The 15,873-nt window shown below is 45.4% G+C and overlaps 1 protein-coding gene across 1 annotated transcript in view; it reads right to left on the bottom strand.

Annotated features, from left to right (window-relative positions):
* The window catches only part of LOC139253699 (contactin-associated protein-like 5), a 1,150,822-nt gene that overhangs the window by 633,447 nt on the left and 501,502 nt on the right, over nt 1–15,873 (bottom strand). The window lies entirely within an intron of this gene.

Below are 15,873 nucleotides of genomic sequence, written 5' to 3'. Positions count from 1 at the left end.
TACAAGATGCTTAAGGTGTTCCTCTCAAATTCCACTATTCACCATTTTATCAGGAGCGTTAGCTTGTTTGTTTCAAACAGGTTAAGGTTGACGCTAAACAGCAGTCAGAAGAAATTGATACAAACATCTTTATCATGATCATCATCATAGGCAGTCCCTCGGAATTGAGGAAGACTTGCTTCCACTCTTAACATGAGTTCCAAGGTGGCTGTACAGTCCAATCCGAGAACCACAGTCTCACAGGTGGGGCAGATAGTCGTTGAAGGAAAGGGAGGGTGGGTCTGGTTTGCCGCACGCTCTTTCCGCTGCCTGCGCTTGATTTCTGCATGCTCTCGGTGATGAGACTTGAGGTGCTCAGTGCCCTCCCAGATGCATTTCCTCCAGTTAGGGCGGTCTTTGGCCAGGGACTCCCAGGTGTCAGTGGGGATGTTGCATTTTATCAGGGAAGCTTTGAGAATGTCCTTTGAGAATTTCCTCTGCCCACCTTTGGCTCATTTGCCGTGAAGGAGTTCCGAGCAGAGAGCTTGCTTTGGGAGTCTCGTGTCTGGCATGCGAACAATGTGGCCTGCCCAGTGGAGCTGATCAAGAATGGTCAGTGCTTCGATGCTGGGGACGTTGGCCTGATCGAGGACATTGACGCTGGTGCGTCCATCCTCCCAGGGGATTTGTAGGATCTTGCGGAGACATCGTTGGTGGTATTTCTCCAGCGACTTGAGGTGTCTCCTGTACATGGTCGATGTCTCTGAGCCATACAGGAGGGCGGGTATCACTGCAGCCCTGTAGACCATGAGCTTGGTGAAACAGGTTAAGGTTAACGCTAAACAGCAGTCAGAAGAAATTGATACAAGCATCTTAAGCGCGCACAATAATAGCGCGCATGGTTCTAATTCCTTAAAGGATCATTTTCAGCATCAAGATCCTTTTTAAACTAAAAATCAATCTGTCGAGAGGAGTAATGATTCAATTGAGAGCAAACGTTTTTGTTTAAATAATACAGATGGCACCGTGCAGATGGAGCTGACTCAGACAAGTTGCTGAGCACAACAGTGTGAGGGAGCAGAGTTAGAGGCAGGCTATTAATCAAAATTATCCGTGATTGTCAACTTTATTTGTTAATTAAACTGCCTTGACCCATCAGCAATTCTTTCATCAGTTCATCAACAATTAAAAAAAATAAAGGCACAGAGCCAAAAGGATTTAAAAAGAGTGAAATTTTTGGAATGAATTTCATAGAATTTGGCCCAGCGTGCCTGTGCCGGCTTTTAGAAAGAGCTGTCCAATTAGTCCCACCGCCCCCATGTTCTTCCGCATAGCCCTGTGAATTTTTCCTTTTCAAATATTTGCCCCAGTAAAGAGATGGGGGCGAGGAATAAGATGACAAAAGGGGAAGTAGCGTGCAACAGTTGCGGGAAGAAGGGACACACGAAAACGCAATTCTATGGAAAAGGACGGGGAATTCACAGAATGCAGACGGGATTGTTTCTTAGAACAGTGTATTACAGAACCTACAAGGGAGCAAGCTATCTTAGATCTGGTCCTGTGTAATGAGACAGGAATAATAAACAATCCCCGAGTAAAAGATCCTCTCGGAATGAGTGATCATATTATGGTTGAATTTGTAATACAGATTGAGGGTGAGGAAGTAGTGTCTCAAACGAGCGTACTATGCTTAAACAAAGGGGACTACAGTGGGATGAGGGCAGAGTTGGCTAAAGTAGACTGGAAACACAGACTAATTGGTGGCACAATTGAGGAACAGTGGAGGACTTTTAAGGAGCTCTTTCATAGTGCTCAACAAAAATATATTCCAGTGAAAAAGGGCGGTAAGAGAAGGGATAACCAGCCGTGGATAACCAAGGAAATAAAGGAGAGTATCAAATTAAAAACCAATGCATATAAGGTGGCCAAGGTTAGTGGGAAACCAGAAGATTGGGAAAATTTTAAACGACAGCAATAAAGAAAGGAAAGATAGATTACGAAAGTAAACTTGCGCAAAACATAAAAACAGATAGTAAAAGCTTTTACCGATATATAAAACGGAAAAGAGTGACTAAAGTAAATGTTGGTCCCTTAGAAGATGAGAAGGGGATTTAATAATGGGAAATGTGGAAATGGCTGAGACCTTAAACAATTATTTTGATTCGGTCTTCACAGTGGAAGACGCAAAACCATGCCAAAAATTGCTGGTCACGGGAATGTAGGAAGGGAGGACCTTGAGATAATCACTATCACTAGGGGGGTAGTGCTGGACAGGCTAATGGGACTCAAGGTAGACAAGTCCGCTGGTCCTGATGAAATGCATCCCAGGGAATTAAAAGAGATGACGGAAGTTATTGCAGATGCATTCGTTATAATCTACCAAAATTCTCTGGACTCTGGGGAGGTACCAGCGCATTGGAAAGCAGCTAATGTAATGCCTCTGTTTAAAAAGGGGGGCAGACAAAAGGCAGGTAACTATAGGCTGGTTAGTTTAACATCTGTAGTGGGGAAAATGCTTGAAACTATCATTAAGGAAGAAATAGCGGGACATCTAGATAGGAATAGTGCAATCAAGCAGACGCAACATGGATTCATGAAGGGGAAATCATGTTTAACTAATTTACTGGAATTCTTTGAGGATATAACGAGCATGGTGGATAGAGGTATACCAATGGATGTGGTGTATTTAGATTTCCAAAAGGCATTCGATAAGGTGCCACACAAAAGGTTACTGCAGAAGATAAAGGTAAGCGGAGTCAGAGGAAATGAATTAGCATGGATCGAGAATTGGCTGGCTAACAGAAAGCAGAGAGTCGGGATAAATGGGTCCTTTTCAGGTTGGAAATCGGTGGTTAGTGGTGTGCCACAGGGATCGGTGCTGGGACCACAACTGTTTAAAATATACATAGATGACCTGGAAGAGGGGACAGAGTGCAGTGTAACAAAATTTGCAGATGACACAAAGATTAGTGGGGAAGCGGGTTGTGTAGAGGACACAGAGAGGCTGCAAAGAGATTTAGATAGGTTAAGCAAATGGGCTAAGGTTTGGCAGATGGAATACAATGTTGGAAAGTGTGAAGTCATCCACCTTGGGGAAAAAAAACAGTAAAAGGGAATATTATTTGAATGGGGAAAAATTACAACATGCTGCGGTGCAGAGGGACCTGGGGGTCCTTGTGCATGAATCCCAAAAAGTTAGTTTGCAGGTGCAGCAGGTAATCAGGAAGGTGAATGGAATGTTGGCCTTCATTGCGAGAGGGATGGAGTAAAAAAGCAGGGAGGTCCTGCTGCAACTGTATAGGGTATTGGTGAGGCCGCATCTAGAGTACTGCGTGCAGTTTTGGTCACCTTACTTAAGGAAGGATATACTAGCTTTGGAGGGGGTACAGAGACGATTCACTAGGCTGATTCCGGAGATGAGGGGGTTACCTTATGATGATAGATTGAGTAGACTGGGTCTTTACTCGTTGGAGTTCAGAAGGATGAGGGGTGATCTTATAGAAACATTTAAAATAATGAAAGGGATAGACAAGATAGAGGCAGAGAGGTTGTTTCCACTGGTCGGGGAGACTAGAACTAGGGGGCACAGCCTCAAAATATGGGGGAGCCAATTTAAAACCGAGTTGAGAAGGAATTTCTTCTCCCAGAGGGTTGTGAATCTGTGGAATTCTCTACCCAAGGAAGCAGTTGAGGCTAGCTCATTGAATGTATTCAAGTCACAGATAGATAGATTTTTAACCAATAAGGGAATTAAGGGTTACGGGGAGCGGGCAGGTAAGTGGAGCTGAGTCCACGGCCAGATCAGCCATGATCTTGTTGAATGGCGGAGCAGGCTTGAGGGACTAGATGGCCTACTCCTGTTCCTAATTCTTATGTTCTTATGTTCTTATGACAGGAGGTAAAAGCCCCATGGCAGCAGAAGGGAAAACCGGGGGGAGACAGTCAGGGAGGTTAGCAGGGCAGGGAACTGACCGAAGAGCAGGAGGACTAGGTGGAGTCGACCCCCGGGGCTGGTACCGAGGACCCACGGATGTATCTAACAGGACTGTTAGGGGGTCGGCAGTACCAAATGTTAATTGATACAGGGGCCTCGGTCTCGATAACCAAACTAGACCTCCCGACCACAAACAAGCAGATTAAAATAAGCAGAGTGGGAGGGGGTACAATGACGGCGAAAATATATGAACCCCAACTAGTGGAAAACATAGAAACATAGAAAATAGGTGCAGGAGTAGGCCATTCGGCCCTTTGAGCCTGCACCACCATTCAACATGATCATAGCTGATCATGCAACTCAGTACCCCACTCCTGCCTTCTCTCCATACCCCTTGATCTCTTTAGCCGTAAGGGCCGCATCGAACTCGCTTTTGAATATATCCAACGAACTGGACTCAACAACTTTCTGTGGTAGAGAATTCCACAGGTTCACCACTCTCTGGGTGAAAAAGTTTCTCCTCATCTCGGTACTATATGGCTTACCCTTTATCCTTAGACTGTGACCCCTGGTTCTGGATTTCCCCAACATCAAGAACATACTTCCTGCATCTAACCTGTCCAATCCCTTCAGAATTTTATATGCTTCCATGCGATCCCCTCTTAATCTTCTAAATTCCAGTGAATATAAGCCGAGTCGATCCAGTCTTTCTTCATATGTAAAAACATTTCTCCTCGTCCCGCACTCTGGTTCCCTTTGCCAATTATCTTAAATCTGTGTCCTCTGGTTACCGACCCACTTGGCAGCGGAAACTGTTTCTTCTTATTTACTCTCTCAAAAAGCCTCATAATCCCATATGAGATCGTAAAGGGTTATGGGGAGCAGGCAGGGAAGTGGAGCTGAGTCCATGATCAGATCAGCCGTGATCTTATTGAATGGCGGAGTAGGCTCGAGGGGCCAAATGGCCGACTCCTGTTCCTATGTCTTATGTTCTTATGTTCCCAAGAGAATATTTTATTTACCCAGCAGTAGGATGTTGGTGCTGGGAAATTGAACTTTTAAAAAAATGTTGATATACTGAATGTTAGCATCAAGCTCTTCCAGATCCACATATACAGTTAGATGAAGAGTAAACACTGGCCAAGACTTTACCCAACCTGATGCCTCAACAGCAACCTCAGGAGAGCACTGCATCATTTTCCCATTTGCAGAGCAGCCATCATCAGGTCTGCTTGAGATTGAGTGTGGAATCTGGGAAATTTTGTGATGTGGTCCCAAATTTATCTCCCACAGGACCATTGGAGACAAAGGAGACTTTGGTTCCCTTCGTCTGGAATGGATGTTCAGTTTAAAGATTCTTAAAAGAGATATAAAATATGGTGCTCCCATTTAGATGGGGATTGAGATAGGAAGTGATGCCTTTAAGCGGTGCAATTTATGGGTAGGCCTATTTTGTAGTTAGGCCTGTTTTGTAGTCAGGTCTATTTTGTAGTCAGGCCTATTTTGTAATTGTTATATATGTAAACCTGTAAATACCTTGTTTAACCATCAGAGGGCTCATTCCCTGGAGTCTCAAGGGATCCTGCAGTCCCTTGGGAGCACCTGTACTTAAGGAGTCTCACAGGCTGGAGAGGCACTCTGGAGACATGCAATAAAAGACTAATGTCACACTTTACTTTGAGCTCACAGTATCTAATCAGACTCTTTATTCATACACTACAACTGGCGACAAGATACAGATGACAAACCCCACTGCAATGATGCAGAGAACAGTGGACATCCTGGAGAAATTTTCAGTGAGAAATGATTGGGACACCTTTGTGGAGCGACTCAACCAATACTTTGTGGCCAACAGGCTGGAAGGAGAAGTGAACGTTGCTAAACGAAGGGCGATTCTCTTCACCGTTTGCGGGGCACCAACGTATGGCCTCATGAAAAATCTGCTTGCACCAGCGAAACCCACAGAGAAATCGTATGATGATTTGAGCACACTGGTCCGGGAGCATCTTAACCCGAAGGAAAATATTCTGATGGTGAGGTACCGGTTCTACACGTGCAAGAGGTCTGAAGGCCAGGAAGTGGTGAGCTATGTCGCCGAGCTAAGACGCCTTGCAGGACATTGCGAATTTGAAGGCCATTTGGAGCACATGCTCAGGGACTTCTTTGTAATTGCCAGTCCATTATGAGCAAGAAGACTTTCGATAAATTGTGGTGCAGCAAGGCCTCAAGGCTAGTCCTGACTCCCATTCGCACTAAACTGAGAACTTACACAAAGGAACTGATTCTCGTAATCGACAGTGCGACTGTAAAGGTCTCCTACAATGGAGCGGTGCACAAGTTACCATTCTGGGTGGTACCGGGCAATGGCCCATGCTGCTCGACAGGAGCTGGCTGGAGAAGATACACTGGAACGACAACGATGTCCAAGCGCTCTCGCCTGCTGACGACATTTCGTGTGCCCAGGTCTTAAACAAGTTACCCTCGCTGTTCGAACCAAGCATCGGGAAGTTTCAAGGAGCAAAAGTGCAAATCCACTTAATTCCGGAATGCGACCCATCGATCACAAGGCGAGAGCAGTACCGAACGTGATGAGAGAGGGTGGAGATCGAGTTGGACCGGCTGCAGCGAGAGGGCATCATTTCGCCGATCGAATTCAACGAGTGGGCCAGTCCGATTGTTCCAGTCCTCAATGGAGACGGCACCATCAGAATCTGTGGTGATTACAAAGTAACTATCAATCGTTTCTCCCTGCAGGATCAATACCCACTACCAAAGGAAAACAACATTTTTGCGATGCTAGCGAGAGGAAAGACGGTCACGAAGCTGGATTTGACCTTGGCCTACATGACGCAGGAGCTGGAAGAATCATCGAAGGGCCTCACCTGCATCAACATGCACAAAGGTCTCTTCATTTACAACAGATGCCCGTTTAGATTCGATCAGCCGCGGCGATATTCAAGAGAAACATGGAAAGTTTACTGAAGTCGGTCCCGCGCACTGTGGTCTTCCAGGACGACATCTTGGTTACAGGTCGGGACACAGTCGAGCATCTGCAGAACCTGGAGGAGATTCTTAGTCGACTTAATCGCATGGAGCTCAGGTTAAAACACTCGAAGTGCGTTTTCCTGGCGTCTGAAGTGGAGTTCCTGGGGAGAAGAATCGCGGCGGACAGCATCAGGCCCTCCGATTCGAAGACGGAAGCATGCACCGAGAATGCACCGAAGCCACAGAACGTGATGGAGCTGCAGTCGTTTCTAGGACTCCTGAACTACTTTGGTAACTTTTTACTGGGTCTCAGCACACTGTTAGAACCACTGCATGTCATACTGCGTGAAGGAGATGAATGGGTATGTGGTAAAAGCCAAGAAAATGCTTTTGTAAAAGCTAGAAAACTGTTATGCTCAAACAAATTGCTTGTGTTGTATCATCCATGTAAGCGTTTGTTACTAGCATGTGATGCGTCGTCATACGGTGTCGGGTGTGTATTGCAACAAGCTAATGAAACTCGGAAAATGCAACTGGTTACTTATGCATCCAGAAGTCTGTCTGAGGCTGAGAGGGCCGACAGCATGATTGAAAAAGAAGCGTTAGCGCGTGGTTATTGCGAAAAGAAAATGCATCAATGTCTGTTTGGGTTCAAATTTGAATTGGAAACTGACCATAAGCCACTGATATCCCTCTTTTCTGAAAGTAAGAGGATAAATACGAATACATCGGTCCACTTCCAGAGATGGGCGCTCACGTTGTCCGTATACAACTACACCATCCGCCACAGACCAGGCACTCCGTAGGCTGCCATTGCCCACCATTGTGGTAGAAATGGCACAGCCCACAAATTTAGTTATGGTAATGGAAGCATTCGAGAGTGAGCAATCACCTGTTACCGCCCGACAGATTAGAACCTGGATGAGCCAGGATCGCTTACTGTCCTGAGTAAAAAACTGTGTGCTTCACGGGAGCTGGTCCAGGTGCCAGGTGCAAAGATGAAATGTCGATACAGGCAGACTGCCTTCTGTGGGGCAATCGGTTAATGGTACCAAAAAAGGGGCGAGACACTTTCATTAGTGATCTCCACCGTACCCATCCAGGCATTGTAATGATGAAAGCAATAGCCAGATCTCACGTGTGGTGGCCTGGTATCAATGTGGACTTAGAGTCCTGTCTGCACAAATGTAACACATGTTCACAGTTAAGCAATGCACCCAGGGAGGCGCCACTAAGTTTATGGTCTTGGTCCTCCAAACTGTAGTCTAGGGTCCATGTCGCCTGTGCAGGTCCGTTCTTGGGAAAAATCTTCCTAGTGGTTGTAGATGTGTATTCCAATTGGATTGAATGTGAGATAATGTCGGGAAGCACGTCCGCTGCCACCATTGAAAGCCTGCGGGCCATGTTTGCCACTCACGGCCTGCCTGATGTCATTGTGAGTGACAACGGGCCATGTTTCACCAGTGCCGTGTTCAAAGAGTTCATGACCCGCAATGGGATTAAACATGTCACATCTGCCCCTTTCAAACCAGCATCCAACGGTCAGGCAGAGAGAGCAGTGCAAACTATCAAGCAGAGCTTGAAGAGGGTAACTGAAGGCTCACTGAAGACTCGCCTATCCCGAGTCCTGCTGAGTTACCGCACGAGAACCCACTCACTCACTGGGATTCCACCCGCTGAACTGCTCATGAAAAGAGCACTTAAGACAAGGCTCTCGTTAATCCACCCTGATCTACACGAATAGGTAGAGAGCAGGCGGCTTCAACAAGTACATATCATGATAGTGCAAATATGTCATGTGAAATTGAGATTAATGATCCTGTATTTTGTTGAACTATAGGCAAGGTCCCAAGTGGCTTCCCGGCACTGTCATGGCCAAAGAGGGGAGTAGGTGTTTCGAGTCAAACTTTCAAATGGACTCATCTACAGGAAACACTTGGACCAAACCAAACTCAGATTCACGGACTATCACATTGGACCCTACCTTTTATGACTCTCCAACATACACACCAGTGGCAACCGACACAGCGGTTGACCACGAAGCAGAACCCATCACCCACAGCAGCCCATCAGGACTCACCACACCAGGCAGCCCAGCAAGGCCAGCTGCACAGCAGCCCAGCGAGGGTCCAATGAATGACTCACCAAAACCAGCATTTGCACCGAGACGATCAACCAGGGAATGAAAGGCCCTAGATCGACTCACCTTGTAAATAGTTACACTATTGACTTTGGTGGGGAGTGTTGTTATATATGTAAACCTGTAAATACCTTGTTTAACCACCAGGGGGATCATCCCCTGGAATCCCAAGGGATCCCACAATCTCTTGGGAGCACCTGTACTTAAGGAGGCCTCACAGGCTGGAGAGGCATTCTGGAGACCTGCAATAAAAGACTAATGTCACTTTACTTTGAGCTCACAGTATCTGGTCAGACTCTTTATTCATACACTACAGTAGTCAGGCCTATTTTGTAGTTAGGCCTGTTTTGTCGTCAGGCCTGTTTTGTCATCAGGCCTATTTTGTAGTGAGGCCTGTTTTGTAGTCAGGTCTATTTTGTAGTTAGACCTGTTTTGTCGGTGGCCTATTTTTCTCCTCTGTTTTGAGTTGCAATATTTTCACACAAAAGTCTAGCTTTTGAAACAATTTCCTCTGGTAGTGACATTCGTTTTCCAATCTTACACTGGTCATAGTGAAGTCTCTTTATATTCGGCACAGTTCTGCAGTCAGCACATTTTCCTCTATGTTCATTTACTTTTCAACGTGACAGCATAAAAATATTAGATCAGCTGTTAATGATCTCTCTGATGTGGCAAGAGAGGAGCTGGAGGAGATCATTTACACCAATGATGTGGGATTGATGACGCTAATGGAGCCTGTGGATGCATTGCTTGCCTATATCTTCTTTGTGATGACAGAGGAATGCAAATAGATCTTACTAGAAAATCGATGACTGCACTCTGAAAGAAGGCTCTCACTTCACTTGTATTTAATCCGGGAATATGAACTGAGGAAATTTGACCATAATAAGGTGCTTGAGGCAGCCGTTTAAATACTCAGAGTGCATATGACTCCAGCTGGTGCAATGCAAATCAGGTCCGCACAGTACACATGGCATTAACTCTTTGTAATGAAAGAGGCAAAGTTCTGGCAAATATCTGTCTCCAATTGCTTGGCTGAACTACAGAATAATGGAGCACAGCAAGCCATGTGCTTGGCAATAACATGCCCAACTTGTTGGAGAAGTAACGGGAAGTCTGACCTGTTGTGAAGTTGTGGCATCAAATGGAGATCTCTGGATGAAGTATATGAGGAAAGGTTGAGTAGATTGGACCTCTACTCATTGGAATTCAGAAGAATGAAAGGTGATCTTATCGAAATGTATAAGATTATGAGGGGGCTTGACAAGGTGGATGCAGAGAAGATGTTTCCACTGGTGGGGGGAAACTAGAACTAGAGGGCATGATCTTAGAATAAGGGGTCACCCATTTAAAACAGTCGTGAGGAGAAATTTCTTCTCTCAGAGGGTTGAAAATCTGTGGAATTCACTGCCTCATAGAGCTGTGGAAGCTGGGACATTGAATAAATTTAAGATATAAATAGACAGTTTCTTAAACGATAAGGGGATAAAAGGTTATGGGGAGCGGGCAGAGAAGTGGAGCTGAGTCCGTGATTAGATCAGCCATGATCTTATTGAATGGCGGAGCAGGCTCGAGGGGCCGTATGGCCTACTCCTGTTCCTATTTCTTATGTTCTTATTCATGTATGTGTAATTAACAACATAGAATAACATCGATTTCACAGCACAGAAATAGGCCCAATAGGTCTATGCCACTGTTTATGTTCCACACATGCTTCCTCCCACCATACTTCAACTAACCCTATCAACATATGCTTCTATTCCTTTCCCCCTAATCAATAGATGGACGGACGGACAGACAGACAGACGGCTAGACGGATAGACAGACGGATGGGTAGATAGATAGATAGACAGATAGATAGGTAGATAGGTAGATAGACAGACAGACAGGCAGACAGACAGAAAGAAAGAATTAGTTTCTAGCTTACAACAGCGACCACACTTCAAAAATAACTCACTGGATTTGAAGTACTTTCGGACATCCTGATAATGTAAAAGGTGCTATATAAATCCATTATTTCCATCCGCCATTCCTCATTGTAATATTTCTCTATGTTATCAATACTATTAAGGGTATTGCTCTTCAAACTTTTTATCTTGTACCTCCTGAACTCCAAATCCACTGTCCCAGCAAATATTCCCCTGCCCACATGGGTTGAAGTCAAGCCTCATTACATACTGCTCGAAGGTTTTTATCCTAGGACGTGAAAGCTGTGGAACATCACATCTCCTTCATGCTTCCCTTGCTACCATCTTACAAGCCAAGTATAACATCGTCCAACTACTATTACTTGAGTTATCTATTTGGTAGTGGGATGGGCCTTGGCTCGAGCTTTTCTCTATAAAATATCTTTGATTTGCAATCCCTTTACGACAGCCCATGGTATTTCAATGAGCTTCTCCAGCCACTACATCCTTCCCTAAAATGCACTGTTTCTCTGATTTCCGCCTTTCAGGGACAGCCCAGACCTCCCCCCACCCCCTTTCGTCCAAATGGTTTAGAGCCCTCAATAGTTGTGTCCTACTTTCTGTAATTCTCTACCTAAACCCCTCTGCAACTCTCTCCTCCTTTAATAAACACCAGAAATGTCTATTTCCACAGAAAAACATTCCAAGGCACTTCACAGAGAGACAATCAAATAAATGGATGCTGAAACAAAGAAACAGATATTAGGCAGGGTGAGCAAGAGCATGGGCGAAGAAATGGATTTTAATGAAGGACTTAAAGGAAGAGAGAGAGATGGAAAGTTGAAGGGGCTGTGGAAGGGAATTCCAGAGTATGGGGCCTAGATGCCTGAAGGCATGGTCACCCATGGTAGAGGGAAGAGATGGGAAAGAACAACAGCCCAGGGATAGAGGAATGGAGGGAATATAAGGATGGAGGATGTTATGTATGTAAACCTGCAATTACCATGTCTAACCACTAGAGGGCTCATCCCCTGGAGTCCTCAGGGATCCCACAATCCCTTGGGAGTACCTGTATATAAGGAGGCCTCACAGGCTGGAGAGGCACTCTGAGATCTGCAATGGAGGACTACGGTCACACTTACTTTGAGCTTGCAGTATCTAGTCTGACTCTTTATCCATGACATAACAGAGGACATTACAGAGATATGGTGGGATGAGCTCAGGAAGGGATTTAAGTACAAGAATGAAAAATTTAAATTGGAGGTTTTGGGGAACTAAGAACCAATATATGTTAGTAAGGACAATGTTGCCGGTAATCTTTTCTTTGGATTAGTGGCCCCTTTAAGGACCATTCAAAACACTCTGCGTGCACGGTTTTTCACACTGCAAAAACCAGCGAGCGGGCTGTGCGGGAGGTCCAGGGAGCTGCTCGGTTAAAGGGAACGCTGGTGAAGGGTGAGTGGGGCACATAGAGATATACAAAATAGGTGCAGGAATAGGCCATGGTGCAGGATAAGATGTGGGCACCTGAGATTTGGATGAATCAAATTTTACGGAGGATGGAGGATGAGAGGCTAACCAGGAGAGCATTGGATTACCTGAGGCTGGAGATAACCAGGCTGTAGATGAGAGATTCAGTAGCAAATGGGCTGAAGTAGGGGCAGAGGTGAACAATGTTACACAGCTGTAAGTAGGTAGTTCTTTATGGTGGACAGGATATGAGGCCAGACACCCAGCTCAAGGCCAAACAGCACACCAAGGTTGTAAACAGTCTGGTTCAGCCTGTAACTCCTCAAAGCCCAGTCTCTTAATCTCTCCGTCCTTCGTCAGCTGCGGCTCAGTGGGTAGCGCACTTGCCTCTGGGTCAGAAGGTCGTGGGTTCAAGTCCCACTCCAGGAACCTGAGCACATAAATCTAGGCTGACACTCCAGTGCAGTGCAGAGGGAACGCTGCATTGTTGGAGGTGCTGTCTTTCGAAGGAGACGTTAAACCGAGGCTCCGTCTGCCCTCTCAGGTGAACGTAAACGATCTCATGACACTATTTGGAAGAAGAGCAGGGGAGTTATACCTGGTGTCCTGGCCCATATTTATTCCTGGCCCATATTTATTCCTTAATCAACATAACAAATAAACAATTAATCTGGTCATTTTCACATTGCTATTTGCGGGAGCTTTCTGTGCGCAACTTGGCTGCCGCGTTTCTCATAATACAACAGTGACTACATTCCTCCCCAAAAAAGTAGTTAATTGGCTGTAAAGCGCGTTGAGACGTACGGTTGTCGTGAAAGGGTATAAAAGGAGCGGAGGAGCAGCAGCCTGGAAACAGCATGGCGCTCCGACCTGTGAGGAAACACCAGCCGAAGGTCGGGGATATAAAAGGAGCAGGCCACTACAAGATGCAGCGGGAGCCACTCCAGGAGGGCGACGGCTTTGAGGAGGGCGACGTCACCAAAACCCAGGTCACCGATTCGAGCATGGGCAGAAACATTAGCCGGGGCCCAGGTACAGCAGAGGAGCGGGGAGGTCGGGACGGAGGAGTGGCGAGAGACCATGGCAGAGGTGCGGCGAATGACCAGGGCAGAGGAGCGGAGAGAGATCGGGGCCAGGAGCGACGTGATCTGTGGCCCAGGAGAGGCTTGGGCCCGGGGGCAGCACGGGCCAGCCCACACTGCGATATGTGTGCATGCTAGGTCCGTACAGCAGAGCTGGTCTCCAGTCGTCTTGGGTAACCCTAGCTCTGTCAAGCCCGTGTGGTGGCTGGTGTGAAACGGCTACCCCACGTTAAAAGAATTCACGCACAGGCATCTTCCACCCTTCAGGATGTAGTTTTGGACCTGGAATATCAGGTCCCTCATTGAACACCTGCGAACTCATCCCTTTTTAGTGTGGATGCAGATGATCCTCGATATGAGGGACTGCCTAATACTACTATACTATATAAATCCAAGTCTCTCTTTCTTTTTCCTGCCACAGTTTGTTTTCCATACATCTACTTGTGAAGAGTCCTGGGCCCTTCCTCACAATGAAGGCGTGATGAGAATGCAAGTTGTTGCTGCTGCTATTAATTGTTTCATTGTGATTGAGTTCTACTAGCGACCAAAAGTAGAAGCATTCTAACAATAGGACCATCTAACAATCAAGATCACTAAAGAAAGATCCATGCATGTTAATTGATTGTGCATAATCCCAATTGCACATGAGTAAGAAGATATTTCCAACTGAAATGGAGGAATTGGATTCACTTATTATAAAATCATAGAATGGTCTCAGCACAGAAGGAGGCCAATCGGCCCATCAAACCTGTTCAAGCTCTCTGCGAGAGTGCTTCAGCTAGTCCCACTCCACTGCCCTTTCCCCATAGCCCTTCAGGTACTTATCCAATTCCCTTTTGATTCTGCCTCCACCACCCTTTCAGGCAGTGCATTCCAGAAGATAACCACTAACTGCGTAAAAAGATTTTTCCTCATGTCGCTATTGGTTCTTCTGCCAATTAACTTAAACCTGTGTCCTCTGGTTCTCGACCCTTCCACCAATGGGAAACATTTCTCTCTATCTGCTCTGTCTAGACCCCTCATGAATTTGAACACCTCTATTAAATCTCTCAACCTTCTCTGCTCCAAGGAGAACAACCCCAGCTTCTCCAGTCTATCCATGTAATTGAAGTCCCTCATCACTGGAACCATTCTCGTAAATCTTTTCTGCACCCTCTCTCAGGCCTTCATCCTTCCGAAAGTTCAGTGCCCAGAATCGGACACAATATTCCAGTTGAGGCTGAACCAGTGTTTTATAAAGGTTCATCATAACATCCTTGATTTTGCACTCAATGCCTCTATTTATGAAGCCCAGGACCCCGTTTGCTTTTTTAACCACTTTCTCAACTTGCCCTGTCACCTTCAATGATTTGTGCATATATACCCCTGGGTCTCTCTGTTCATACACCCCGTTTAGAATTGTACCCATCAGTTTATATTGCCTCTCCTCATTCTTTCTACCAAAATGTATCACTTCGCAGTTTTCTTCGTTAAATTTCATTTGCCACGTATCCGCTCATTCCATCAGCCTATCTATGTCCTCTTGAAGTCTATCACTATCCTCCTCACTGTTCACTGTACTTCCAAGTTTTGTGCCATCTGCAAATTTTGAAAATGTACCCTGTACACCCAAGTCTAAATCATTAATATATATCAAGAAAAGCAGTGGTCCTAGTACCGACCCCTGGGGAACACCACTGTATACCTTCCTCCAGTCTAAAAAACAACCGTTCATCACTACTCTCCGTTTCCTGTCACTTAGCCAATTTTTGTATCCATGCTGCCACTGTCCCTTTTATTCCATGGGCTTCAACTTTGCTGGCAAGCCTATTATGTGGCACTTTAATCAATAAACTTTTGGAAATTCATGTACACCACGTCAACCGCATTCCCCTCATCAACCCTCTCTGTTACCTCATCAAAAAACTTGATCAAGTTTGTCAAACACAAATTGCCTTTTTGACAAATCCATGCTGGCTTTACATCAAATATTAGAAATGACAAAATGGCAAACCCATTTATAAAGAATGGGTTCTTTATTGATGATTTGGTTACATATTGTGTGCAGATGTAATCTTCCCCCATGGTGAAAACAGATGACCTCTTTACAGTGGAATTAATACTGATGAGTGGTCAGAAATCAGCTTGTCCATCTTACATGCATGAGGCTTTTTGCACACTTGGACATCAATTTCTATTTGGTTCACATTACTCCTTCACTAAAGAAATACAAAATGAAAAAAAATAAATTTGGCTCATCAATCTGACGTCTGGCATAGCTCCTTCGAGAATTCAACCTATCATGGACTCCACCCTGCTTAGTTAATCTCCTGAGAATGATAACTAAAGGCAACAACAACAACAACAACTAGCATTTAGATAGCGCCTTTAAGGTAG

Source organism: Pristiophorus japonicus, chromosome 3, assembly GCF_044704955.1.
Source record: "Pristiophorus japonicus isolate sPriJap1 chromosome 3, sPriJap1.hap1, whole genome shotgun sequence".
In the NCBI taxonomy this organism is placed as follows: Eukaryota; Metazoa; Chordata; class Chondrichthyes; family Pristiophoridae; genus Pristiophorus; species Pristiophorus japonicus.
This window is presented reverse-complemented; position numbering and strand designations above follow the sequence as displayed.